At 43.1% G+C, this 27897-nt stretch overlaps 6 non-coding genes across 6 annotated transcripts; 3 read left to right on the plus strand and 3 right to left on the minus strand.

The window, feature by feature from the left end:
* Positions 1-6773: 6773 nt before the first annotated feature.
* On the minus strand, positions 6774-6855 carry trnas-gcu (transfer RNA serine (anticodon GCU)). The gene has a single exon. It is a non-coding gene; the product is annotated as a tRNA-Ser (tRNA).
* A 6624-nt stretch (positions 6856-13479) lies between these two features.
* Positions 13480-13561, plus strand: trnas-aga (transfer RNA serine (anticodon AGA)). Its single transcript has one exon. It is a non-coding gene; the product is annotated as a tRNA-Ser (tRNA).
* Positions 13562-14380: 819 nt separating this feature from the next.
* On the plus strand, positions 14381-14454 carry trnai-aau (transfer RNA isoleucine (anticodon AAU)). The gene has a single exon. It is a non-coding gene; the product is annotated as a tRNA-Ile (tRNA).
* Positions 14455-22066: 7612 nt separating this feature from the next.
* Positions 22067-22138, minus strand: trnah-gug (transfer RNA histidin (anticodon GUG)). Its single transcript has one exon. It is a non-coding gene; the product is annotated as a tRNA-His (tRNA).
* Positions 22139-22339: 201 nt separating this feature from the next.
* On the plus strand, positions 22340-22411 carry trnae-uuc (transfer RNA glutamic acid (anticodon UUC)). The gene has a single exon. It is a non-coding gene; the product is annotated as a tRNA-Glu (tRNA).
* Positions 22412-27641: 5230 nt separating this feature from the next.
* On the minus strand, positions 27642-27715 carry trnak-cuu (transfer RNA lysine (anticodon CUU)). The gene has a single exon. It is a non-coding gene; the product is annotated as a tRNA-Lys (tRNA).
* Positions 27716-27897: the final 182 nt, after the last annotated feature.

A 27897-nucleotide genomic window follows, 5' to 3' on the forward strand; every position in this document is an offset into this window, starting at 1 on the left:
CCTAGCAGATACCCAACACAGGTGTTGTGGTTTATCGCGGGGCTGGGAACAGGAACTGGTTATATTTTAACACTGCTGCTGGGAAGCTGGATCATGACTGACAGTGTACTCTGAATGCTGTACTCTTGCATCAAAATGTAATCTGGGTAGCATGAATGAGTCAAAGGTAGCATGTCAAAAGAAAGGAAGTGATTTCTCCCCAAATATCTACTACAGAGGTATCAGATATTGACAGTGAACTTCCTGATGTGTAATTCCTAGACCTAGATAATGTCTCCTACCGTGTTTATACATACTCCAGATGTTATTCATCCTGTTTGTATCCAACACTGGTATGAATTCTCGAGGAGTAATGTGGACATTTAAGATTAATGTTCTAATGGCAAGGGACATCACTTAACTCTGTTTTGTTTTGAAGGCAACAACGCCTCAGGACCTCGTGACCTTCAAAAAGGGGGGATATGTAGCGGCGAGGCTTATTTATAAGGCAGAATTAAGTGTTCTGAGCCTTCCCAAATGAGGCCCCATTTCTCTGTTCATCTCTGTGGTGCAGCCACAGAGAAACTGTTCTGCAGGGTGATTTAAGGTCCTAGGACAGCTCCCAAAGGGGGATGCACTTAGCTAAGCCTGGCTATCATGATCAATGGTCATCCATTGGCGCCTATCTGTCTAGGGAGTGCCAGTTGGACATCTGGACTGCATTACTAAGTGTCAGGACTAAGTGACTCATATCTCACCTTGATCAATCAATCAGGGACTGGTAGGGCCGAGTAACCCACGTGGGACTCTGATGCCCATGGAACTTTCAGCCAATCAATGAGCTGAAGTTCCTCCAGGTAAAAACAGGCAACACAGAGAGCCTGTGAGATTCAGTAAGATTCAGAAGGGAGGATTCAGAGGATTCTGTGGACAATTCTAAAGGGAATTCAAAGGAGAATTCCAGGGCAGGACGGCCCAGGAGCAGAAGGCTCCCAAGGGCAGGACATTCTCGCAGCGCGCCTCCTGACCATCCTGAGACTCAGCCCGGACAACCACGGAACGGCCAGTGTGTCCGAGTGCCAGAACTTTCCTTTGTTCTAAGAGTCTAGAGCGGAGGTTGCCAGAGAATAACCAGAGGATCCACCCGAGGTTAGCACCAGCAGCAGGCCTTGTGAACAGGTCGGAACTGTGGACAGCTGAATCACTATTCAGAACTAGCTCTTCATCAGAAACGAACCGGTTCTCTTCCTGACTTGCTGGGACCCACAATCATCTTTTCTCCTGTGCACAAACTTTGCTAGTTAAAGCCCACAGTGAGCATCAGCAGCGCAGCGTCGCAAGCCGCACAGCACAGCCTGGCACGGAGCCAGAGAGCGCGGATTGGACAGCAACAGCCTGCAACTGTTTCTTTGTGCCCGCAGGAAGATCTGAATCCCCAAAGATTGGATGAGTATTCAACTTCAATGCATTACAGCTCGAGAATTCAATTGTTATCCCAACCAGTTGATATCAATTTAATTCCTAAGAGTTATGTACTTGTTTGAGTATCTAATGTAGAAGTTATAACCAAGTTCATTAACGAAACGGTCTTAATGAATGATATACTGAACGTATGTCCTCTTGATATGTGTAACACTTCGTAACTGACTGAATATATATCTTTTGTATTCTGATAACCCTCTCGATAAGATCTGTTAGGTTTACATGCATATTTTATGTATTAATAAATGTATCCTCGTGTATTAGTACCTGTGTGTGCGCGTTGTTTGAGTTATGTCACATGGTTGGATTCTAAAGCCATCAAAAGAATCAACTTTGTGATTTACTGCTACAATTAATAATTGTCTCAGTAAATGCCCAAACCCTACAGAACTGGTGCCTTCAGAGAGCCACTACATTTAATTTTGCTATGGCAACATTACATATTTGGCGTCCCTGAGCCGGTTTTCTTACATGTGAAAATAACATTTTAGCATCATATTATTACATACAGGTCTCTAGCTTCAACACAGTGATATATATATATACTCAGTGATTTATTGGTACATGCCCAGGTCAATAATCAGAATGAGGATTTATTTCCAGACGGGCTACAGGTAGTGTTGTGAAATACTTCAACACACTGGATCGCAGATTTAGACCCCCTGCACTCTTACTCCTTAAAAACCAAAGAAATGAAGATATGTAGCAATCACATTGCAACAGGGCTGACAGTGACTTAATGCTTATACTAGTGGACTTCTGGTACCTTTAGGGTACGGTGTTCCCTGAAGGGCTCTCAAACCCCACATTTCAGATGCCTAGCTGTTTCGCTGATGTGTTGCACCTCAGAATCACTTTTAAACCTTACCTCTGGTATTTTTAATCCCTATTGCTCAACGCATGGTGAAAGTATTGCATAAATGTGTCTGAAAATGAGCAATGGGCACCTGAGAGACTCATTTGCCTGTTTCACAAATGATCATATTTGACTAGAGATTCTGTTTGGGATTCAGTTATGCATTCTGACAGCAATCGCTTTCAAAAAACGATACATTCTGGATGAGGTCAAGGTGCAGGAACACTGTATTTAGGATGTGTTTGCACTTATTCTGTGTCTCTAGCTTCAACACAGCGATATATGTATATGCTCACTGATTTTTTGGTACATGCCCAGGGCAATAATCATTATGAGGATTTATTTCCAGATGTGCTAGGGGTAGTGTTGTGAAATACTTCAACACACTGGATAGCAGGTTTAAACCGCCTGCACTCTTACTCCTTAAAAACCAACAAATGCAGATATGTAGCAATCATATTGTAGCAGACACTCATTTGCCTGTTTCACAAATGATCATATTTTACTAGAGATTCTGTTTGGGATCCGGATGTGCATTCTGACAGCAATCTCCTTATCGCGGCTTTGCCCTTCTTGCCTCTTTGGACAATATCTCCATCTTGTGGTCGTTGTTGGTAATGTCTAGACAACATCTCCATCTTCTGGTCGTTGTTGGTAATTTCTTCTTATGCCCTTTTTTATTTTAATTCTCTATTAGTTGATTCTAGAATCTCTACAATGGAGATGAAAACATCAGTTTTATAGCAGACAATATGACATTATTTATAGTCCAATTAGAAACTTATTACCCTGTTTTTAACATAATAACAAATTAAAATTGATTAAAACTAAGTTTGGAACACCAGGGAACATAACAAATGATTTTTAGGAAAACCATGAGGTTCTCTGTGTCCAATGCCTGCAAGGGGAGAAAGCTAGAATCCTTTGATTTTTTCAAAATTTGAAAATAAACATCATATAACAACAGCTTTCATTCCTAGGAGTGAAAAATAACCATTTTTGAAGACATAATAGTTTTATATTACATTATTTTTAGTGAAATTAGTCATTTTTTGCACTATTTTTAATAAAATATCTAATTAAAAGTGATTAAAATTAAGTTTGGAACAACAAGGAACACAAAAAAAAAAGATTTTTAGGAAAACCATGAGGTCCTCTGTGCCCGATGTCTGCAAGGGGAGAAAGCTAGAATCCTTTTCTAGAATTTCACAGATGCGCAAGAGTTTACCTTTCACAGATGCGCAAAGAAGAATGTTGGGGGTGCACGCTTCAAGGCGCCTTACAGCTGTAGGGAGTGATTTGAGACGATTCGTGGCGTGTGCTCATTCCCATATACCGTACGCCCCGGGGTGCAGTGCTAGGATGACGTACAATACCGCTTGGGCACGTAACGGCGTTATATGCAAGTGCGGGACGTGAGGGTTTTGCGTTTGTTCGTTTTGTTTTGCTCTGCTTTGCTTTGTTTTGCTTTCCATCGCGTTGGTAAGAGCGTAAATAAAAAGGCGATTCCTGCGTCGACCACTAATGTAAGAGCTATTTCAAGTGCGCCGTGGTGCGGCTTTTCAAATGCTTAACAGGATGATTTTGCATGCACGCGTGCTTTCATGCAGTCGTGTGTGCAACCATGTCTGCTTACGTGCAAACGGGCGTGGTTTCATGTATGCAAAAAACTTTCCTGGGCTCTTCTGAAGCACATAAAATTATTTGGAGATATACATTTGTCTTATTTTCCTCTTAGGCTCTAGAATTGATAACTTTTTTTTCATTTTTGGCATTTTTCATCATTTTCCAGAAAGTGGTTGCAAGCCCGATATCATGCGAAGAAACTTCAGGATTCGGGGATCAGTCAATGGATTTTCTTCAAAGTTGGATTTTTTCACTCTGTGGACCAAGAGATGTTGTTCTATAATGTTTTTTTTTTCAAATTTAAAAATATCATTTTTTCATGGAGCTTTGAAGGGGATGGATTCACCCTCCTTTATAATAATAATAATAATAATAAACTTTATTTTATATAGCGCCTTTAAAGGTGGCTTCTCAAAGCGCTTTACAGGATGACAATAACAATAAATAAGAAGACTACAACAATAAATAAGAAAATTTCACAAGACAGGACACAATTATGATTACAACAATACAACAGTAACAATAGAGGAGACCGTAGAAGATGGTATTTAGAAGAGCAGAGGGGTGAAGAATGGAACCAGTTAAGTAAAGGCTTTTCTGAAAAGGAGGGTTTTGAGTCTGGATTTGAAGGAGTTTAGAGAAGGTGACTCTCTAATATCCTTGGGCTAATATCCTAATATCCTAATATCTAATATCCTTAGCCAGGACAGAGCTCCAGGAGCCTGGGTAGGATTCTAGCTTTCTCCCCTTGCAGGCACCTGGCACAGAAGACAATATTTTTTTCCAATATTTTTTTTTGTGTTCCTTGTTGTTCCAAACTTAATTTTAATCACTTTTAATTAGAGATTTTATTAAAAATAGTGCAATAAATGACTAATTTCACAAAAATTAATGTAATATAAAACAGATGTTTTCAACTTTATTGTAGTGTTTTAGAAACTAATATGTCTTCAAAAATGGTTGTTTTTCACTCATATGAATGAAAACTGTTGTTATATGATGTTTTTTTTTTTCAAATTTTAAATGATCATTTTTTCATGGAGCTTTGAAGGGGATGGATTCACCCTCCTTTAGCCAGGACAGAGCTCCAGGAGCCTGGGTAGGATTCTAGCTTTCTCCCCTTGCAGGCACCTGGCACAGAAGACATCATTTTTTTCCTTAAAATCTTTTTTTTTGTGTTCCTTGTTGCTCCAAACTTAATTCTATTCACTTTTAATTAGAGATTATATTAAAAAACAGTGCAATAAATGACTAATTTCACTAAAAATACTAAAAGTAATATAAAACGGATGTTTTTAACTTTATTGTAGTGTTTTAGAAACTAATATGTCTTCAAAAGTTATTTTTCACTCCTAGGAATGAAAGCTGTTGTTATATGATGTTTATTTTCAAATTTTGAAAAAGCAAAGGATTCTAGCTTTCTCCCCTTGCAGGCATCGGACACAGAGAACCTCATGGTTTTCCTAAAAATCATTTTTTATGTTCCCTGGTGTTCCAAACTTAGTTTTAATCAATTTTAATTTGTTATTATGTTAAAAACAGGGTAATAAGTTTCTAATTGGACTATAAATAATGCCATATTGTCTGCTATAAAACTGATATTTTCAGCTCTATTGTAGAGATTCTAGAATCAACTAATAAAGAATTGAAATAAAAAAGGGCATAAGAAGACATTACCAACAACGACCACATAATGGAGATATTGTCTAGACATTACCAACAACGACCACAAGATGGAGATATTGTCTAGACATTACCAACAACGACCACAAGATGGAGATATTTTCCAAAGAGGCAAGAGGGGCAAAGCTGCGATAAGATAAAATCATTTTTTGAAAGAGATTGTTGTCAGAATGCACATCCGTATCCCAAACAGAATCTCTAGTAAAATATGATCATTTGTGAAACAGGCAAATGAGTGTCCGCTACAATATGATTGCTACATATCTGCATTTGTTGGTATTTAAGGAGTAAGAGTGCAGGTTTAAACCTGCGATCCAGTGTGTTGAAGAATTTCACAACACTACCTCTAGCACATATGGAAATAAATCCTCATAATGATTATTGCCCTGGGCATGTACCAAAAAATCAATGAGCATATATATATCTATATATCACTGGGTTGAAGCTAGAAACACAGAATAACTGCAAACACATCCTAAATACAGTGTTCCAGCACCTTTGACCTCATCCAGAACGTATCATTTCTTGAAAGGGATTGCTGTCCGAATGCACATCTGAATCCCAAACAGAATCTCTAGTAAAATACGATCATTTGTGAAACAGGCAAATGACTGTCTCAGGGGCCCATTTCTCATTGTCAGACACATGTATGCAATGCTTTCACTGTGCATTGAGCAATAGGGATCAAAAACACCGCAGGTAAGGTTAGAAGTCATGTTCTATGATCATTTCTTTCAGCATTAGGGACTAAATATACTAAACGTATGATGCTAAAATGTTATTTTTACATATATTAATGTAATAAATGATTGCTTATGCTTTATAAACAAATCTAATTATAATAAAAGCTTAAGTTTTGTATTTATCTTGTACCATAGAACATGATTTTCTTTGTATTTCAAGCCCACAAAGTGTCCAAATGATGCACCTTTGACCTCATCCAGAACGTATCATTTCTTGAAAGGGATTGCTGTCCGAATGCACATCTGAATCCCAAACAGAATCTCTAGTAAAATACGATCATTTGTGAAACAGGCAAATGACTGTCTCAGGGGCCCATTTCTCATTGTCAGACACATGTATGCAATGCTTTCACTGTGCATTGAGCAATAGGGATCAAAAACAGAATGGAAACAGACATGGAAACCAACAAGGATGGGATTTGAACCCATGCGTGCAAAGCACAATGGATTAGCAATCCATCGCCTTAACCACTCGGCCACCTCGTCAACAAAACTGGGCTGTCCCAGCTGGGTTGGCGCGCTCCAGATGATCTTTTTCTTTTTTTTCCCTCGTACTCGAGGGTCATTTTCCTGTTCCACATGCGGTTTCAACATTTTCCTTGGGAGATGTCAAGCCAGCAAGCCACTGCTGTGGTTCAGTGGCCAGCGTGGAGTTCAGTGGCCCTGTTGTACACAGAAAGCACATTGAGCTCCTTGGACATGAAAAGTTCCAGATAAAAGCCATTTGTCATCCTTTCTCTTGGTGTCGATGTTGCTATTGTATGTAAAGGTGGCAACTTGCTCAGCGAGCAGGCGGAGCACACACCGAATGCAGATGTGTCTGAGTGGTGTGTCCAAGTGGCTGCAAAAGGACAGCACTCCTGGGGCGCTCTGGCTTAGTTGGTTAAAGTGCCTGTCTAGTAAACAGGAGACCCTGGGTCTGAATCCCAGTGGATAACCGCCTATGGCTAGACTTAATTAAATGCAAGTATTCATTTCCTGTCTTTAACACGACTTGTTTTTCTTAAAATGGATGCAACTTGCAAAACATGAAATACAAACCTTGCTAATCAGCGCTAGCAGCTGGCAAAAAAAAAAGAAGTTAGCAATGTTTTTTTTCTTTAACCTTAACCCTGCTAATGGAGAAGAGTTAAACAACCGAGTCTATGCAGCTTAAACGGTGCGCACGTCGGGTTCTTAGCTGAAAGGGTGGTAAATCACGCTCACCCGAGTCCTTAATCTTTTAAAGAGGATACAAAATTGAACCTAGTCGCCACATCACATACATCCTGTTCAATGATAAAAAGGTAACATCTATCCTCGCTCCAGAGTAAATCTCACGTTGAGGGCATCTTTTTTTTCACTTTACCGTGAGTCGGGCTCGGCTGCACAGAGGAGAGAGCAGAGCAATGAGGTCACGGGGACAGGGGAGTCACACGCTGGTGGTTTGAATACGCGGAAGATCACTGAGGGATCCACAGTATATGGACCCTCCGTGCGCCATCAGTCCGCACTCCGGACTCTGAATCCTGCCATCCGAGTTAAGATCTCGGCAGAACCTGAAGCGCAGTTCCTTCTTAAAACGTAATCTGGTGAGCATTTCTAGAATCGTACTTGTATAGATGCAGCCTTTAATGTGTTGCTAGGTTAAAATTGATGACTTCTTGTATTTCAGTAGGCAACTGCCCTCTTGATTTCAGATTGAATTTCTTTATTACAGGGGCGCTTTTATGATGACAGAGTCATGTTCAGGTACTTTGCTTGATGGAGGAAGCTCATTTCGGACTCTGTGATCTGCTCACCTGGAAAGGTCTGCTGTACTACTACAAGAGAGAAGTAGAGTCTGGAAGAAGGGACAATTTTATGATGCTTTGGAAGGTAGTTTTTTTTTTCTTTGAAATCGAAATGAATCAGAATATCAGAGCAAAAGACAAACTCTTGGTTTGGTTTAAAGAGATATGGTTTTAAAACAGACAAAATGTAGAAAACAGGTGTTTCTCACTTTTGGAAAAGAATGGACCGGGGGTATTTTACTAGTTGCAGTGCTGCAGTGTTGCACCAGGGTCAGTGGTGCAATGGATAACACGTCTGACTACGGATCAGGAGATTGTAGGTTCGACTTTTGCCTGGCTCGGGTCGTTTTTAAACGCATCAGGCTACTCCCTAAGTAGCCTGTGCTACTTACTGTATTGTAATCGTACCCAGTAAGAGATTTCCTTCATGTAAATGAACTGCACCTGACAGCTTTAGAAAAACACCTGGGCTCAGTACGGTGCTGAGAGCTCAGTGTTGCTGTTGTTCTAATTAGCACGCACTGCATCGGCTATGAACCCGAACTTTTCAATTATTCCGATCAGTAAATCAACACGTAGTCCACATGAAAGGTAGAAATATTCTCTTGTCTGTCTCTTGTTTGTATAGAACTGAATGTCCCTGACAATGTACTGTTAGTTTTAATTGAAGAACGGCATTTGTGTTCAAATATACCAGACAAGTTTACGTAACTGCTAATGCGAAACTCAGTTGTAATTAGTCAAGAAATAAAGTCGAACAACAGCTGCGGGTTTGATTCTGAACGTATGAGATTGCAGCGCCTTTTACTTCCATTGACAAATGATAGAGATTCGAAGAGAGATCCTTCAGACCAGCAAGCAAACCCACGGCTATTTCGGTTTTCTATCTAGGCAACGTTGGTGTCTGCATTAGCATACATGAAAGCGTGATGCAATTTCTGTGGCTACATTTGTTGCACGTCATGCACAGTAAGAGTGTTTCTAACACCAAATAAAAAGTCAACAATTAGCGATCACGCCTTCTCCTCAGTTAACCCACTGAAACCCTTGCTGTTAACAGTTCTTTACTGCGTGCTTTACGAGCACCTACATATCGTGTCGGTTCTTTCAGCTTTATTCATTAGGTTTTCAAAGGCATAAGTAGAGCACCAGAGGTGCGGTAATCTGAAGAACTGCTTTCCATGGCAGCGGGTCCAAACGATTTAGCGTTTTTATAGTACCGGGAAAGGAGAAGCGGCACTTTGCCTTTGCCGCGCAGGCACAAGGTGACGTGCGGTAGACGCCGGAGTCAGCAAGTTCCGAACCTGCGCGGGGAGTCCCCAACGCATTTCGAGTCCATCGCCTTAACCACTCGGCCACGACAAAAGCGAGTTTGCTGCCGCCGCATTCCTCCTATAATCTAACACGGAGTGCGAGGTGGCTGCGGAAACCTTTTTAAAGTCGCTCTCCGTTAAAAAAAAAAATACCTTTCACAAGATTCGTGCCGGCAGACAGACACGCCTCAGAGGGTTTAAGGCTGGCTTCACGTTCAAATGATAAAGTCCCCCAGTCCGGATGTCAAAATGCAACTTTGGCAGACAGAAAAAACATCAACAAACCACAAATGTGGAAAAGGATTTTACAAGCTGCACCACACTGCACTTTCAAAAGCATTTACATTCGTGTTAGACGCAGGAATTGCCTTTGATTTGCGCGCTTACGAACGCCATGGAAAACGAAACAAAACTAAAGCCCTCAGCTCCTGCACTTGATTATAATGCCGTTACGTGTCGAAGCAGGAATTTACGTCATCCTACCACTGCAACACGGGGAATAGAGGGAAATGAGCACAAGCTACGAATTGTCTCTAAACAGTCCCTACAGTTGTAAGACGCCTGGAAGCGTGCACCCCCATCATTAATCTTTGCGCATCTGTGCAAGGTAAACTCTGGAGCAGTCTCTGAAACGGCTCAAAGGAAACACGTGATTGATTCCATGTGCATCTGGGGTTCATTTCTTATTTACATTTAATTCAAGGGAAAGGCTTGGGTCAGTTTCAGACGGCCTCCAACAGCGAGATTCAAGCATCCCACCTTCAGCCCAATCTGCGCCGCCAGAACGCCAATGGCTCCTCTGGTCTCCGGGGTGCGGTTGTGACTCCGTAACCTAAAGTGTTGGTGGCAGACAAATGGAGACTAACAGGTGATGTCCTAGGACATGACTACATTGTGACACTCGGTGGGGATGGTGACCATTGCTTGGAAAAGAGTGCGAGGCCCCTTTAGAAAAACATTTTGTTAACAGGCATTCTGCCTCAGCCTAAACACCTATAGCTTGCAAAGCACATGCTATTAGACAGGCACCTCTGCAAGACCTTAAGAGTCTCTTAAACTAGTGATAGAAAGGTGTTCCCAATGGGCGATGTTCGGCTTTCAAATCATCTCTCCGTGGAAGCGCCGAGATGCAGCTGTTTAAGGCTTAGAAGCAGCTGACTGTTTCACTACCTAGCTGATCACTGTCAGTCAGGGAGCTCAGAGGTGAAAAGCCTGTCTGAGAGACAATTCGTCGTCGATCAGTTCAATATGTTCCGTACCAGCTCGGCGCACCTGAGATCATCTTGGTAGCCGTGTAGCTCAGATGAGTGAGAGCGTGTGTGTGTGTACCACCGTGATTGGATGCCGGTCCTTCTCAGGTCACAGTAAACCTTCTGCTGCCTAACTTCCCTAATTTTGGGGATCCCTTTGAAAAAGCAAAGGAAAAAAAAACTGGCTCTCATCAGCGTGATTGACCCTACCCAGTATGCCCCAGTGGCCTAATGGCTAAGACACTGGCCTCCTAAAACAGGGATTGTGGGTTTGAGTCCCATCTGGGGTGCTCCTGTCCCATTTTGAGCGTACAAATGTCCTTGTGATTTGCAAAGCTACAACCCCACCTTACTCAGTGAGCGTCTCTGCTTTTCTCTCACATACAGTTGGGAGAAAAACTTTTGTAAACAGCCCTTCGGAATGATGTGGATTTCTGCATGAATGGCTCCTAACATGTGATCTTATCTTTATCTAAGTCATAATAATTAATAAAGAGAGTCTGATTTAACAAACAACACACGCCCAACATTTGACATTGCTGTTTCTTTATTGACCAAATGGTTTAAACAATCAAGGTCATTGATGGAAAAAGTACGTGAACCCTTATATTAAGGAGCTAGTGGAACCTCCTTTATGACAAAAACCTCAATCCCCACTTTCTGTAGCGGCTGGTCAGACCTGAGCAGCGGTTAGGAGGTATTTTGGCCTATTCCTCTATGCAAAACTGTTTCAGTTCATGTATATTTTTGGGATGTCTTGCGCTGAACGGCCTGCTTCAGATCACGCCACAGCACTTCAATGGGATTGGGGTCAGGACTCTTACTTGGCCATCCCAAAATATGGAATTTCTTCTGTTTCAGCCACTCTGTTGTTGATGTACTCCTTTGTTTTTGTCATGCTGCATGACCCAGCGTCTTTCGAGTTTTAGATCACAGGCAGACACCCTGACATTCTGCTGTAGAATTTCCTGATACATCTTTGAATTCATCGGTCCCTTGATGATTGCAAGCCGTACAGCCTCCGCCATGCTTCCCAGGTGGGATGAGGTTTTGGAGTTGGTATGCAGTGTTTTGTTATCTCCAAACATAACGCTGTGCACATTTACCAACAAGTTCAACTTTTGTCACGTCTGTCCACAGAACATTGTTCCAGGAGTTGCTGTGGAACATCCATGTGGTCTTTAGCAAACTTGAGAGGGGCAGTGGTGTTTTTTTTGGGGGGGAGAGCAGTGGTTTCCTCCGTGGTGACCTCGCATGATCACCACTCCTGTTCAGATTTCTTCTTATGGTGGACTCATGGACACAGACGTAAGACAAAGTCAACCACCTGTTCGCTAGATCCCATACCCACTCAGCTAGTCAAAGATTCCCTCGAAGGACTGGCAGGACCTATAATTAGTATGATGAATGCATCGCTTGCGTCAGGCGTTGTACCTGATCAATTTAAGGTAGCGGTTGTTAGACCGCTCCTTAAGAAGTCAAATTTGGATCCACAAGTTCTAAACAACTACAGGCCTGTCTCAAAGGTCCCATTTCAATCTAAAAGTTTTGAGAGAATAGTTGTTGCCCAACGTCAATCGTATCTGGATTCAAATAATATACTTGAGAAATTTCAGTCTGGTTTCTGAAACAGCATTAACAAGAGCCTTAAATGATATTCTCTTAGCTACTGATGCGCGGAATGCAACAGTGCTAGGTTGCAACAGAGCTAGGAATGCAAACGTTAGGTTGCGCTTCTTCATGCTGCATGGTCGGCATGAGTGGAGCTTTTTAAACGTCTGTACTTAGTGCGCCTCATAAGAAATCGTTTGTCCCCGTTCAAAAGAGATTGTGCGATGTCCTGCAGCGTTCGCAAAGCAAACCTTTGACAGTTTGAAAAGAGGAATTTATTCTGCTTCCTGCGCGTGCAGTAGTTACAAAGTTGAACGTCTTTACACGATCTGCTGCAGTTTTCAGTGGGCGGGCTTTGTCAGATGGCTTGGAAAAACGCACTGTGTTTCGGCTCGGGAAACATCATGAGCAGTGTCCTGCATGTTTTCTGTGTATAGCTGTCTTTTAACGCATACAGAATTCATTCGAAATCATTGATTTCTCCAATTAACAAAGGTCCCTTAAAGGATGAGTCAAAGTAACGTCTAATCGGATTGGTTTCCTTAGAGCTGGTTCAGAGTTTGCTCAAGAGTTTACCTTTCACAGATGCGCAAAGAAGAATGTTGGGGGTGCACGCTTCAAGGCGCCTTACAGCTGTAGGGAGTGATTCGAGACGAATCGTGGCGTGTGCTCGTTCCCATATACCGTACGCCCCGGGGTGCAGTGCTAGGATGATGTACAATACCGCTTGGGCACGTAACGGCGTTATATGCAAGTGCGGGACGTGAGGGTTTTCGTTTGTTCGTTTTGTTTTGCTCTGCTTTGCTTTGTTTTGCTTTCCATCGCGTTGGTAAGAGCGTAAATAAAAAGGCGATTCCTGCGTCTACCACTAATGTAAGAGCTATTTCAAGTGCGACGTGGTGCGGCTTTTCAAATGCTTGTGGGCATTTCTCTGTTGTTGATTCTTTTTTTGTGTGTAACAAAGTGGCATTTTCATGTCCGGACGGGGAGACTTTATCATTCCGACATGAAGCCACCCTTAAGTCCTCTGAGGCGTGTCTGTCTGCAAGGCTTGTATTTTGGAAATGTTTTTTTGAAACGGAGAACGACTTTGAAATAGGCTTCCGCCGGCGCCTCGCGATCCAGGTAAGATTGTAGCAAGAACGCAGCGGCAGCGGGCTTGCTGTAGTCGTGGCCGAGTGGTTAAGGCGATGGACTAGAAATCCATTGGGGTCTCCCCGTGCAGGTTCGAATCCTGCCGACTACGTTGCCCGCCTCCAGTCGGTGTGTTTCGGCACAAGCAAGGAAGTGCGCCTCTTTGCTGTTCCTGGTGGTTTTAAAACGCCCAATCGCTTGTACCCGCTGCCTTGGAAATAAGTTCTTCAGCGTCCGCGAATGGCATTTTGCAGCTGGAAGCAGATGTCGACGCGTTTTGCACAGAGCACCAAAAAAGCGTCTTTTTTGAAGGCCCAGGCACTGAGCATTGGTAGTTTAGTGGTAGAATTTTCGCCTGCCGTGTGGGAGGCTCGGGTTTGATTCCCGGCCAATGCAGTGGCTTTTGCAGCAAGCGGCTGCATCACTTGCAACTCGCAACTGAAAACCCACTGAAGCTAAGCAAGTGTGAGCCAGGTCAGTACCCGGATGAGGGTAAGCTACAGGGAAAAACAAAGCTTCCAGCTGGAAGCGGTGTTAATGGTGCCGGCGGGGGGGTGCTCACCCTGAGGTCTGTGCGGGTCCCAATGCCCCAGCATAGTGACGGAGACGCTGTGTTGTAAAAGGGCGCTGTCTTTCGGATGAGATGTAAAACCGAGGTCATAGTGCTCTGTGGTCATTCAAAATGACCACCAAAAGCTCTTGGTAATTGATGGTCTTCAATAATGCTTCTCCTTTAGGTACATTTTAAATCAGCTGAAAAATGCTGTGAAATGGGGGGACACTTCAGGCCAGTGTAGGATTTGGGTTACAAGAACCATGAAACTGCACGAGAAAGCCCGTACACTGAATTACACGGCTTTCTATTCAAAGGAGGGCAAAAGAAATTCCCTGAGTTCGATTTTTTACACCACAGAGAGGACCACTGTCGTGAGGCCGGTTAGCTCAGTTGGTTAGAGCGTGGTGCTAATAACGCCAAGGTCACGGGTTCGATCCCCGTACGGGCCAGGTTCTTTTCTCCTCTCTTACCAAAGCTGTTAGGTTCCTTTCCGTGGTGAAATGGGTTGTCATGCAACGCTGCCACATAGTGCCGACAGACAAGAGTGTTGCGGGAGAAGAGAAAAGTGTTTGAAGATTTAAGTGTCTTAGGTGGAGCCAAAATCAAGTGTCACAAATGCAAGTGGTTGGATTTCCAATGTTTAATATGGTAAAAATAAGCAGAAGTTATCTGCCGGTCATGGCACAATCCATGCATTTGTCAGATACTGTAAAGTGGTGTCGAACTGGAGCCTCACCATTTGCATATGTGAGGCTCCAGTTATACATTGAGTGTCACATTAAATGACAAAAATGAAGAGAGTTAAAACAGCTGGAGAGGTTTTCTTACAACTTTTGAGCTGACACAGTTTTGGAAAATGTTTCCTTCACGCTGCACTGTACAACATAGGCAGCCAAGAGTCTCCAAAACAAAACAGAATTGACAGATAGGAGAAAATTCCCACTCGTCCTGAAGTTCCCAAAATCCAGCACTGAGCGTAAACAAAGTGTCTAAGTAGCGTGGGAATGCTAACCCTAACCCTAGCTGGAGTTTGAGCAATCCAGCACTGAGCGTAAAAAGATGAGTCAAAGTAATGTCTAATCGGATTAGTTTCCTTAGAGCTGGTTCAGAGTTTGCTCAAGAGTTTACCCAGTGGGCATTGATTCGTCGAATATACGTATATTCACGGCGAAAATACGGCTATACGTATATATACGTCGCCTCGACGTATAATCAACGTCGAATTACAACCGTAAAATCGACGACATTAATAAACGCATATATAACGTCGAAAACACATCTAACACAGTGCCTGAGGCTTTTTACTGTATGTATCGTGTGTGCCGCAACTAGGAGTATACGGCTCTCTTCACAGTGTACGAAGTAAATTATTTTCGCAGTAATTAATTTACACGTGTATAATAAATATAGTAAATATAATAAATTAATTACTGCGAAAATAATTTTCTTCGTAAATCCTGCAATCCAGATGATTGGGGCATTGGTGCATGGCTACAGTCTGTGCTAGGAACCTGGAGAGGGTCTCTGGTTCAATACATATTTGTGGGTCTGGTATTATTCGTTATGACCATATCGTTAATATCCTGTTTGAAAAACATGTGGACTAAAGCTGCTGCTTCTGTGCTAATTGTACGCCCTGAAGGGATCATGAAGGTCAAAAAATGATTTCATGGGAAAGGTTCTCTTATCTAGTGGCAGAACCTGATGGGTAGAACAATATAGTTTTAAGGGGGGTTACCCTTGGGAGTGATTCCCCTAGATGCAAATGATTATTGTGGTTTGTTTGTTCATAATAAGATGTTTTGCAGGAACGGAACAAAGAGAAATTTTACAACTTCAGCTAGAATTGTTCTGCAAAACGTCACAGCTGAGGCAGGGGAACAATGTGTAGATTTTTCTAAGAGTTATTACCCAGTTGTTGACCAATCTGTTGACCAATGTTGACTAAAAAAGTCTAGGATTATGCTGGGCTCCAGCCCACAGGGATTTACCTGTGCTGTAAGAACTAATGAGTGAATAAGGAGACTGGATTCTGGTGAAAGACTTCAGGAAAAAGAAATGGTGTTCACTCAGGTGGAGGGGGCTGTACCAGGTGCTGCTGACCACTGCCACTGCTGTGAAGGTCACAGAAATGGTGCCCTGGATTCATGCTTCCCACTGTAAAAAGGTCACAAACGAACTGAGCAAAGCGCAGGAGTGATGTCTCCACAAGGACAGATGGGGATAACCTGCTTGGGACTGATGTGCACAGCCTTTTTCCTTTTTATGTAGAAGCCTGTCACCACCCCAAAAGAGGAAGAATCTAAACATGAAGCCTCTTTGTATACAAACTGGCTGAATGAAACTGATAATGAGGGGGATATGAGTAATTTGTGGTATAAATTTATAAATCATACTGTAAAGTTAAAGAAATTTAATGCATCTTGTTATATATGTGCATTAATGCCTCATTCTACAGCCTCACCCATGCGACTTTTTATGAAATGTACTCTTTTATTAATATCACGTTAGAAGGCTTAGACGCTATCAAACAAGAATTAAGGGGAGTTAGATTAATGGCACTTCAAAACAGGTTCGTGCTGGACCTTCAAAATGCAGCATCTGGAGGAGTATATGCTTTAGTAGGAGACTCCTGTTGTACATATATTCCAGCTAATGACTATGATTACGGAAATCTTACGCTCGCTATTCACCATTTGAAAGAACTAAAAGACAAGGTGAATAAAGAGAGAGGCATAAAAGATACACCGGCTTTTCTCTCCTGGTTAGAATCACTGTTTGGGCCAGGGGGAATGTTTTTCTTTTAAGTTACTAACACCGATTATAGGGGCTGTGATACTTGTCTTCCTGTTTTTATGTTGCTGTATGACATGTATTATTCCAATGCTTCGAAATATGGAAATATGGTACCTAGGGGGATAAACTGTTCATCCTTCCAGTCTGGAGAATTGGCAGCTGTCTGACGTCAGTAAGTGATCCTTAAAAAATTAATAGTTCCATGACAGTGTGCATCACCAGAAAATCAATTTCAATGCATTAAAACTCTTGTTATCCTTCTGATCATTGAAGTGTCATTGCCCCAGCACTGTATACTCTTACTTTTGATGCCTGTCTGAAGTTGGATCCATTTCTAAGAATGGTGACTCACATATCCTCATGCTCAACTTTGGCTCAACCACACAAACTATGAAGTTAATCATCTGCTTTTGCTCCAAGATTTATGTTACTAGGCTCTCTCCTGGGGATCCTCGTGTTCAGATATTGCCCTTATTGTGGATGATCCATGACAGAATTCAGGGAATTCAGAATTCTGATACCTCAGCTCAGATTCTGACTGGGCAGACTGTCATTGCCTGGTGTGAATGTGTGCATATCTGTTTTTGTGCATGTTCTGTGGCCTGTTGTACAGTACATCACAAATGAAAGGGAAATGGAAAACTAAAATAAGACTCAAGTGTTTTATCTTTCATTAACAGTGTTTCATTAGTATCTGTGCTAGATCCTGTCATCCACTGCTTACCACGACAGGCTCTAGCACAGGATAGCAGCTAATACATTTAACAATCTCACTGCACAATGTTGTATATTCAAGGGCTGATCTTCTGTACTTTTTCTTTCACTTTTCATTTCCTAGAAACTCAGTCCTGCCAGGAATAATCTGAGAACAAAATCAATCTGAGTGAAAATCTAAGCAGAGGAAGATTGTTTTACAGAGTCAAAAAGGTCTAATTCAAGGTCATCAGCACTAACAACATTCTCTCTGGAGACAGGCGATAAGAAAATTGAAAGTGTGTATTGTTACACAACAGCAGAGACTATGAGTTATGCTATCATGAGAGTGGTGATGGATTTTTTTCATTGCTTAGTTTTGCAGGTTCTGTACATGTGAACATTCAAAGTGACTAAAGTAAAGGAGTTTTCCCTTTTTACCACATAATTCCCAAAGATCAACACTAATAGAAAGCCTAATTCCAGCCAAGATTCAATTACTGTCTCTCAGCCATCCCAGCAATGGATTTCATGACTTCAGACAGCCATCTTTATCAGTGGAGAACTCAATGCTCTGAGGTTTACTGGCAGAGTCTCACACTGGGTAATATGTTGGTAAATAAGGTCCTATGGAATTCTACTATTGATAAATTCTACTATGGAACTGAGATGTGTCCTGAAAAAATCTTCTATGATAGTGGTACAGTCCATCACACCCCACCTACAGCCTTTAAAAGAGAAAAAAAAACTGACAACAACAAAGTAAGTCTGTGGTGTAATCAGCTAGGTCTTGCAAACATACTTGACCTCTTCCAGCTACCAACATTACAAATGCTGTTTACACATTAGATGGTTATTTTTTGGCTTCTGATATTATGGTGGAAAAAGAGCCCTGGAATCTTTGTTGAAGGACAAAAGACGGAAAGAACGGGCAGTGTAACCATGGCAAAGAGAAGGGAAATATTGGAGAGAGCTTTTTTCATACACTTTTTATCATTGTTTTTCCAGCCCAACAATGATCAACAAATATGGGCAGGCGTCCTGTGCCAAATCCAATCTACCTTTCTTCCAAGCATACAGGAATGTCAGTGAATTAAATATTGACATATGAAAATACCCAAAAATATGCAATCACACATATGCAGTTTGAGCAAACATAAGACAATACCCAAGTACCACAAACTACCAGGCATCATTAGCAGTTCAGGTGGGGAGCTGTGTCAGCATGCGTAGGCTGCAAAGGAACAAGTAATAGGTCTATTCCATGCTTAAAAGAGAAGAAAGAAAACACAACATTTCAGCCGTGGAGCCCTCACACCTGAAGAAGGCTCCACGGCCGAAACGTTGTGTTTTCTTTCTTCTCTTTTCATCTAGTGTCATTAGCCAGTTCCTGTCAAAATAAAATAGAAATGGATAACATTCTAGAGAGAGTTTGAAATACCAAGGTACAATTTAAACCATATTTCTTCCACTACAACCACAATATTTTGGAGAGATCGCTGAGCCTAACTGTTCTGGCATGCCCGTTAGCCTCTGTCCTGCTTCAGCAATGAATGCAACGGGGCACATTCTGAGGGAGATGCAGTCAATCAGGTTGCAGGAAAACCACGCTATGCTTTTTTTTGAGATCCTGAAAAGGACAGAGGGGCCATGTATATGTGTGCAGCTGGATATGTAATTGCAGGTGGCGTAGCAAATTCTGCTGAAGCCCCACTGCCTGGTGTGGACGGTAGCTGTGCATGTTGCAGCAGAATTGTGCATGTGAGATCAAGGGGGCATGTCATGTGTTTGAGCACTTCACTCCCTTCCGGAAGCACGCGATTCCCTGAGTCCAAAAAATTTGTAAGTTCTTTGGATGACCTGTGGACCGATCTTTCACGATGAAGAATTCCTTAAGAAGAATAGATCTCGGCCCACCATCCCAATGCCTCCATCTCAAAACAGCAACCTCCCACTGCCCTTAGTCTGCAAGGCAGTCCTTTCAAGTGCGATGATGACGCCGGGACCTTCGTTGCCTATTGTACGAGCTGAACTTTTGTGCTCATCAATTCAACGCTCTTTCCATCAACTCATCTTGTCTTTTGACGCTTCGTGTTTTGTGCTCCTTTGACTATCGGCATATCTGGTGACTGCAAACACTGAAGTTCTTGCTTACGGAGTGTGGAACAGTGTTTTCAAGTGATCGCTGTTCTGTCATGTTGACGCCGAGTGAATCTTTCTTTGGCAACATGGGCAGGCTGACAGCAGCGCGAGCGAAAGTAATGGCAAATTTCTTGACTTATTTCTGAATGTGAATGTTCTTTAGAAAAGGGATGCGGCGTTGCTTCTCCCCCGTGTAAAGCTCACGCATTCCAGACGTGGTTATGAGCGAACAGTTGCCGCAAGTGTTTGAAAAGAGCAAGAGAGGAAGCAGCCCTGCCCTGTGTGAGGATCAAACTCAGGACCTTCAGATGATGAGACTGACGTGCTACCAACTACGCCAACGAGGCCAGCTGCAGTACACAGCCGGAAAGTTTGCCTCATATGGATTTCAGTCGCCCGTTCCCTAATCTTTAGACGCCCTCTGCTGGATGTTGCATTTGCCTTTTGATCTCACCGATACTTTTTTGGTCTGTTTCTGTTGCGAGTCTGTTTTTCAGATCTCACCTAGCACAAGTCTCTCTGGCTGAAGTGGCCTCTCTGCTTCAGCATCGTGCCCTCACTCAGCCATTAAAAACGTCACTCGGACTTCTGACATGCTGACATGAAATGTCAAGAGAGAGTGGCGGAGACGCTTAAGGCAGAGAGAAGATGAAGAGGGGGCGTGGCTGCGAAATGATTGACAGCTGCATGACGCTCTCCATGCAAGGCGTGACCACAGGCTAAAGGACACCTTTCGGCACATCAAGCTCTAAGCACACACCTGGAGGACGTGGGAAATGATCCCGCTTCCTCTCGCATGCAAAGCGAGCGCTGTACCATGCAAGCTAACCCCCCTCGCTGGGGCTCATGCCTCGGTGTCGCCTAGTGCCGCTTGTTCCCCTCTTACCGGGTGCAGTTCACTGCCCTTCGTCTGCAAGGCAGTCGTGTAATTGCGGCTTTCTTGACTCATTGATGAAGGTCTGACTGGACGAGCGAATGACGCCTCTCCCCCGTCCTCAAGCTCGCTGACAGAATAAAATAGAAAGTGCTGCCGTGGCTCATTGGTTTAGGGGTATGATTCTTGCTTAGGGTGTGGGAGGTCCTGGGTTCAACTCGCGGATGAGCCCTTGTGTGTTCTTTTTGTCCTCGTCCACAAGACTGGGAACTGATATCCACATCACCTTGCAGCATCTGCTTATGGCAAACGATGGAATGTGACTAATGACTGAACGAGCCTGGTGAATACTCATCACGTGGCACAATGAGAGCGTGCAGTCAGCTGTCCAAGGCAGCAACCTCATTGCTCGTTCAAAAGAACACGTACTGAAAACTCATCACCACTATGTCGTAAATGAGCACCGCGATCGCTTGTTGTCATGCGTCCTTACTTGGGAAATGCAGAAGCAAAAACTGCCCTCTCTCAGCCACCGAAACGTGTGCGGCTCGCCTTGCACTCTCTGCGCCTCGCATATTTATGGAGCTGTCTGCTCTTCTTTCTGTTGAAGTACGCAAGTTACGGGGCGTACTGCACACTATGATGTGCTCAATGACAGCTTTCAAGATTTGAAAACTATGAGCTTGATGGCTCAAGTCGAACGAATGTGGTTGTTACGCAATTGATGATCAAACGCACGTATTCTAACGATTCGTGAGAGTATGTTCTAAAGGTCCCTGGCTCAATCCCGGGTTTCGGCATTTTGTTTCATCGCGCCCTTTGTTCCTCTCTCCAGCGCCCTCTGCCTAAAGTGATGCATCCCTTTCTCAGCCCGAAACGCAAGCGAGACACCAGCGACAGTCCCTACAGGTTTCCGTAGTGTAGTGGCTATCACGTTCGCCTAACACGCGAAAAGTCCCCAGTTCGAGACTGGGTGCAAACAGCCTCTTCTTGCACGCTCCTGCACTTCACAGAGGTCTTGAACCACCAGTCATTTGTTCCCAACGTATTTCTGGTGCGTTCATGCACTCTTGTACCAAACGCACGTTTTTTCTGTACCTGGAGCCGATCATTTGCAATTGGGCTGTCCCGACAGACCAAGACGAGCTCTGTCGGCTCAAAAGTAGCGCAACACCTGCGAGAACAACAGAAAGATTAGTACCCAGCGGGGGCCTCTTAGTGAGCCCAAGATCTAATCAAGAATCGACTCCAGAAACAGGGCTGGGCGCATTGTTCCATACTCCGACCACTCTTGGTGTAAACAGGTCCCTCCTGGTCTCTGCATGAAATGCACTTTCCTGCGTTTGCTTTGGTGTAACTGGCTTCCCCTGCATGGGCGAATGTGAAGAAGATCCTTAGTAAGTCATTGAAGAAACCCGAGAAGAGGTCGGAGTGGCCTCTGTCGTTCATCAACGATCCAGTCAGGCAGTACTCCTCTGTAAAGCGCCGTTCGTTCACATCGATTGGCTTTTTTTTGCCTTCATTCATGCAAGTAGTAAAAGCAGACGCCCCTATTCTGCCGTGACCCGGATTTGAACCAGGGTTGTTGCGGCCACAACGCAAAGTACTGACCACTATACGATCACGGCGAGTTACCGATACACACGTGGCAGGGCGGAAAAGGCTGTGCTCTCTTCGTGTGACATAATTCGGAAAAGTCCTGACGTTGCATTTCAACTGAGTCCCAGTATACATCGACCCTTCGACACTCTGAGTGACAACTCTCTTGCGTGTTTTCTCATATTTATGTAGTTTGCTTGCATGATGCCGGGAACAGCAGGGTTGTTCGCTGCCATATGGTCTAGTGGTTAGGATTCCTGGTTTTCACCCAGGCGGCCCGTGTTCGACTCCCGGTATGGGAACGTGTCAATTTTGCCTCCTGCTTTCCAAAAGATCAGCACTGTGTACGAAGGAGCCGCATTAAAACTACTCAACGTGCAAAACGTGCGAAAAGAGGGGGCGCTTGTTTCCAGCCGAAACTTCTCGCGTGTGAGACGAGCTGACCATCGCTGCAGGAGGTGGGAGGGTCACTCTGGTAGACAGGGCTGACCTTCGGCAATAGGATTTATACTCTCCAAAATGATATTTGCACTTTCTGGAGAGGCGATTTTCTCCACTTCAGTAGCCCGATTTCGTCGATTGCGTGGAGAGGGCTGTAGAATGTGGCGCCGTCTTTCCTGCTCCGTCCATGACAGGCGTGCTGGTCTCTGGAGAGAGAGCACGGTCCATCAGCGCACCCCAATAAAGGCACTGGAAGCAGCTGAATCGCATTGGCGAAGCTCAGCACTGGGCCGCTGGGCACATCTGACCACAGTTTCCGTAGTGTAGTGGTTATCACGTTCGCCTCACACGCGAAAGGCCCCCGGATCGAAACCGGACGGAAACAGACCAGACTTCTTCTGTCTCCACGCACAAAAGGGGATTGGGGATTCGCCTAGCGCTGTGATCGAACAGACCCACTCACCTCTTAGTGTGGCGGGATCTGCACAGTGCATGTCGCAGCGCATCCTGCTTTCACTTCAATGCGCGTCCTGATGTACCCCGGTCTCCCGCGTGACAGGTGGGGACAGGTGACAGGTCCTATACTAACGAGGAAGACATCGCTCTCCGACCCCCGGCATTGTGTCCCGACCCACCGTGCTGGAAGCCGACTCGTGCTGTGATTCCTTTACGGAGCAGAAATGACAACCGAGGAGCCGAGAGATCATTTCAGCATTTCGCGTCTGAACGGAAAACACAAACGACCAACTCGGAATGACTTGCCTTTGACGCTTATATACCTCTTAGTGTGGCGGGATCTGCACAGTGCATGTCGCAGCGCTCCCTGCTTTCACTTCAATGTGCTTCCTGATGTCGAGTCGTGTGCCGTGCGGAGGCTCTGAAAGCGAGAGCAATGATAAGGTGCACGACACTGTGAAATAAACATTAATAAACGCATATATAACGTCGAAAACACATCTAACACTAAGAGTATACAGCACTCTGCACAGTGTACGAAGTAAATTATTTTCGCAGTAATTAATTATATTTACTATATTTATTATACACGTGTAAATTAATTACTGCGAAAATAATTTACTTCGTACACTGTGCAGAGTGCCGTATACTCCTAGTGTTAGATGTGTTTTCGACGTTATATATGCATTTATTAATGTCGTCGATTTTACGGTTGCAATTCGACGTTGATTATACGTCGAGGCGACGTATATATACGTATAGCCATATTTTCGCCGTGAATATACGTATATTCGACGAATCAATGCCCACAGCTTGGCATACAATGGTTTTGCTGAGGGGGTCTTGCCACCTGCCTGAAAAAAAACAGTAAAATGTTTGAGTGCCTATAGAGTTTCTATTTCTATTTTCTTGAGAAAAGTTGATACCATTTCCTGGAAACCTCGTCCCCCATCAGTGCGCGGTGCCCGGGGAAAAATCTGTAGGGGGGCGTCTGAAATTCTGAGCGGGGGTGATATTTCGGTTGAAACGGAGCTGTACGGTGCAGCTACCCAAATGAAATCTCGCAGCTATGCCATTGATTAGTGCTTCATGATAGAAGATATCGACTAGCAATCTGGTATTTGCGATGAAGTTCAGTTTCACATTTTTCGTCACTCTCACTGGAGAGTATTGCCTGGAGCGAAAAGTACCATAAGCGTTCATTTTTGCAGTTTCATGGACGTTCTGAATCGTTAAGAAAAAATGTTGTAAAACCAACAAAAGGACAGACTGCTATAACTAGTCCTAGTTATATAACGATTTTAAGTATAATGATAAACTACTGCAAGGAATCGGTCCACCTGAGCAAACAGGATCGTAATGTTGACACTCAATAACGACACTGATATGTGCAGTTCCTGGACGGATAGCCCTCCTGCCAATCAAACAGACTGAGTGACTGTTCCTGTCATTTAGTGTTGTCTCACCATTGACAAAGTACAACTATTTTTTTAGGGCGCAAATTAAGTTAGGTAAATCTTTTTGCCCAAAACTGAAGGGGCAACATTCCCCCCTCCCCCCGTGATGCCAGGCCTGTCCCCATCCTATTCCATAATGTCATTATATATAATACCATACAACAGTGACCGATCCTTACTAACTACATGCGTTAAAATTGCACATCAGCTCATAGCAGGGGGCACATAGCCGCGATGTATTATCAATGTTATATTTCAACCATAATATCGACAACATTAATAAACGCATACGTTGAGAAAATATCGAACCCAGCATATTTTCCGGTTATATACCACAATGCATTGCTAGTATTCGTTGGTCACAATTTTGGACACGTTTTTCAAAGCGTAGAAGTATATCCGCAAATATCTCAGCAATCTTCTTTTGACGAGTAAGTATGAACAATAATAATACTATCTGAATACATACAGATCTTTCTTAATATTATTTTGATTAAAATAGTACGTGAATAAGCAAAAAATGGCACATAAAATAGTGTGAATGGGGAAGATGACACAAAATCGTTTTGCCGTTTCTCTATTCTTATTCTATGTTGTACTTTCAAACTTTGGGTACTCTTTAATTAGGACAGACTTTATTGCTCAACTGCTATGATGCAAGCCAAATTTTATACATTTATTTCAGTTTTGAGCTTAGTAAACCGTTCACTTTTTAGATTATACTAAAGAAGATATTAATCATCATTTATTTGGGAAGTTATATTGTATAATTTTCTCCTAGCTGCGGTGCTGAAGTCCCACCCTACATCAACAGAAAAAGAAATAAAGGAGCATGCAATGTGTTACTTGAAGAATGCATATGAAAGGCAGGGGGCCAGGAGATCTGGACTCTGAAAATAATAGGTTTTTGGTTCTAACTGTTAGGACAATTAGACAGGGTTTGCAAAAAGTGGGAAAAAATCATCTTAACTTCCATTGTAATATTTTTTTTTCTTGGAAATATAGAAGTTGTACATTTTAAAATGTATATTTGAATCAAAATGTGGTTTTGAGTTAGTGTGTTAATGTAATTAGTTTTGTGTTTGTCATTACTATACTGTATATTGCCATGTTACCAGAATTTGTAGCTGAAGTTTAAGACTAGTTGTGTTTTTTATGATTATTGCCCATATGTTGATTGTTGATTGATTGTATACAATGTATAATTTGAAATACATATGTTTCAGGTGTGAATGTGTATTTTCAGAATACATTTCTAAATCTAATCATTGGCTTGGTTTACTTGTTTCTACACCTATAAAATCTATCTTTGATGTATAATAGACCTCTAAAGTTATGCGTATAATAGACCTCTAACCATATACGTATAATAGACCTCTAAAGTTATCCGTATAATAGACCTCTAACCATATACGTATAATAGACCTCTAACCATATACGTATAATAGTCCTCTAAAGTTATCCGTATAATAGACCTCTAAAGTTATCCGGAACTCCAACCATATATGTATAATAGTCCTCTAAATTTATCCGTATAATAGAAATCCAACCATTTATGTATAATGAACGTCTAAACATAGACGTATAATTGACGTATAACTTTAGACGTATATTAGAATTTCCTTCTAGACGAATTGTAGACCACATTTAGACGTATAAGGTATGCGTTTAATAGACGTATATTATACGTCTTTTGCCCACTGGGTGGGCTCCAGATGCACATGGAAGCAATCAAGTGTTTCATCCGAGCTGTTTCAAAGACTGCCCAAGAGCTTTCCTTTCACAGAGGCGCAACGATTAATGATGGGGGTGCACCCTTCAATGCGCCTTACGACTCTAGGGAGTGATTGAGACGATTCGTAGCGTGTGCTCATTTCTCTCTATTCCCCGTGTTGCAGTGGTAGGATGACGTAAATTACTGCTTCGACACGTAACGGCATTATAATCACGTGCAGGAGCTGAGGGCTTTAGTTTTGTTTCGTTTTCCATGGCGTTCGTAAGCGCGCAAATCAAAGGCAAGTCCTGCGTCTAACACGAACGTAAATGCTTTTGAAAGTGCAGTGTGGTGCAGCTTGTAAAATCCTTGTCCACATTTGTGGTTTGTTGATGTTTGTTTTGTCTGCCAAAGTTGCATTTTGACATCCGGACGAGGGGACCTTATCATTTGAACGTGAAGCCAGCCTTAAACCCTCTGAGGTGTGTCTGTCTGCCGGCACGTATCTTGTGAAAGGTATTTTTTTTTTAACGGAGAGCAACTTTAAAAAGGTTTCCGCAGCCACCTCGCAGTCCGTGTTTGATTATAGGAGGAATGCGGCGGCGGCGGGCTCGCTTTTATCGTGGTCGAGTGGTTAAGGCGATGGGCTCGAAATGCGTTGGGGACTCCCCGCGCAGGTTCGAAACCTGCCGACTCTGGCGTCTGCCGCATGTCACCTTGTGCCTGCGCGGCAGAGGCGAAGTGCCGCTTCTCCTTTCCCGGTACTATAACAACGCGAAATCGCTTGGACCCGCTGCCATGGGAAGCAATTCTTCAGATAACCACACATTTGGCGTTCGCACCTCTGGTGCTCTGCTTATGCCTTTGAAAACCTAATGAATAAAGCTGAAAGAACCGACACAATATGTAGGTGCTCGTAAAGCACGCAGTAAAGAACTGTTAACAGCAAGGGTTTCAGTGGGTTAACTGAGGAGAAGGCGTGATCGCTAATTGTTGACTTTTTATTTGGTGTTAGAAACACTCTTACTGTGCATGACGTGCAACAAATGTAGCCACAGAAATTGCATCACGCTTTCATGTATGCTATTGCAGACACCAACGTTGCCTAGATAGAAAACCGAAATAGCCGTGGGTTTGCTTGCTGGTCTGAAGGATCTCTCTTCGAATCTCTATCATTTGTCAATGGAAGTAAAAGGCGCTGCAATCTCATACGTTCAGAATCAAACCCGCAGCTGTTGTTCGACTTTATTTCTTGATTAATTACAACTGAGTGTCGCATGAGCAGTTACATAAACTTGTCTGGTATATTTGAACACAAATGCCGTTCTTCAATTAAAACTAACAGTACATTGTCAGGTACATTCAGTTCTATACAAACAAGAGACAGACAAGAGAATATTTCTACCTTTCATGTGGACTATGTGTTGACTTACTGATCGGAATAATAAGAAGACAGAACAAAGAAGGCACCACTGGGATTCGGACTCAGGATCTTCTGTTTAAGAGACAAACGCTTTAACCAACTAAGCCACGGCGCCCCGGTAGTGTTGTCCTTTTGCAGCCACTTGGACACACCACTCAGACACATCTGCATTCGGTGTGTGCTCCGCCTGCTCGCTGAGCAAGTTGCCACCTTTACATACAATAGCAACATCGACACCAAGAGAAAGGATGACAAATGGCTTTTATCTGGAACTTTTCATGTCCAAGGAGCTCAATG

The sequence above is a fragment of the Lepisosteus platostomus genome, unplaced genomic scaffold (genome assembly GCF_059453375.1).
Source record: "Lepisosteus platostomus isolate fLepPlt1 unplaced genomic scaffold, fLepPlt1.hap1 Scaffold_73_H1, whole genome shotgun sequence".
In the NCBI taxonomy this organism is placed as follows: domain Eukaryota; kingdom Metazoa; phylum Chordata; class Actinopteri; order Semionotiformes; family Lepisosteidae; genus Lepisosteus; species Lepisosteus platostomus.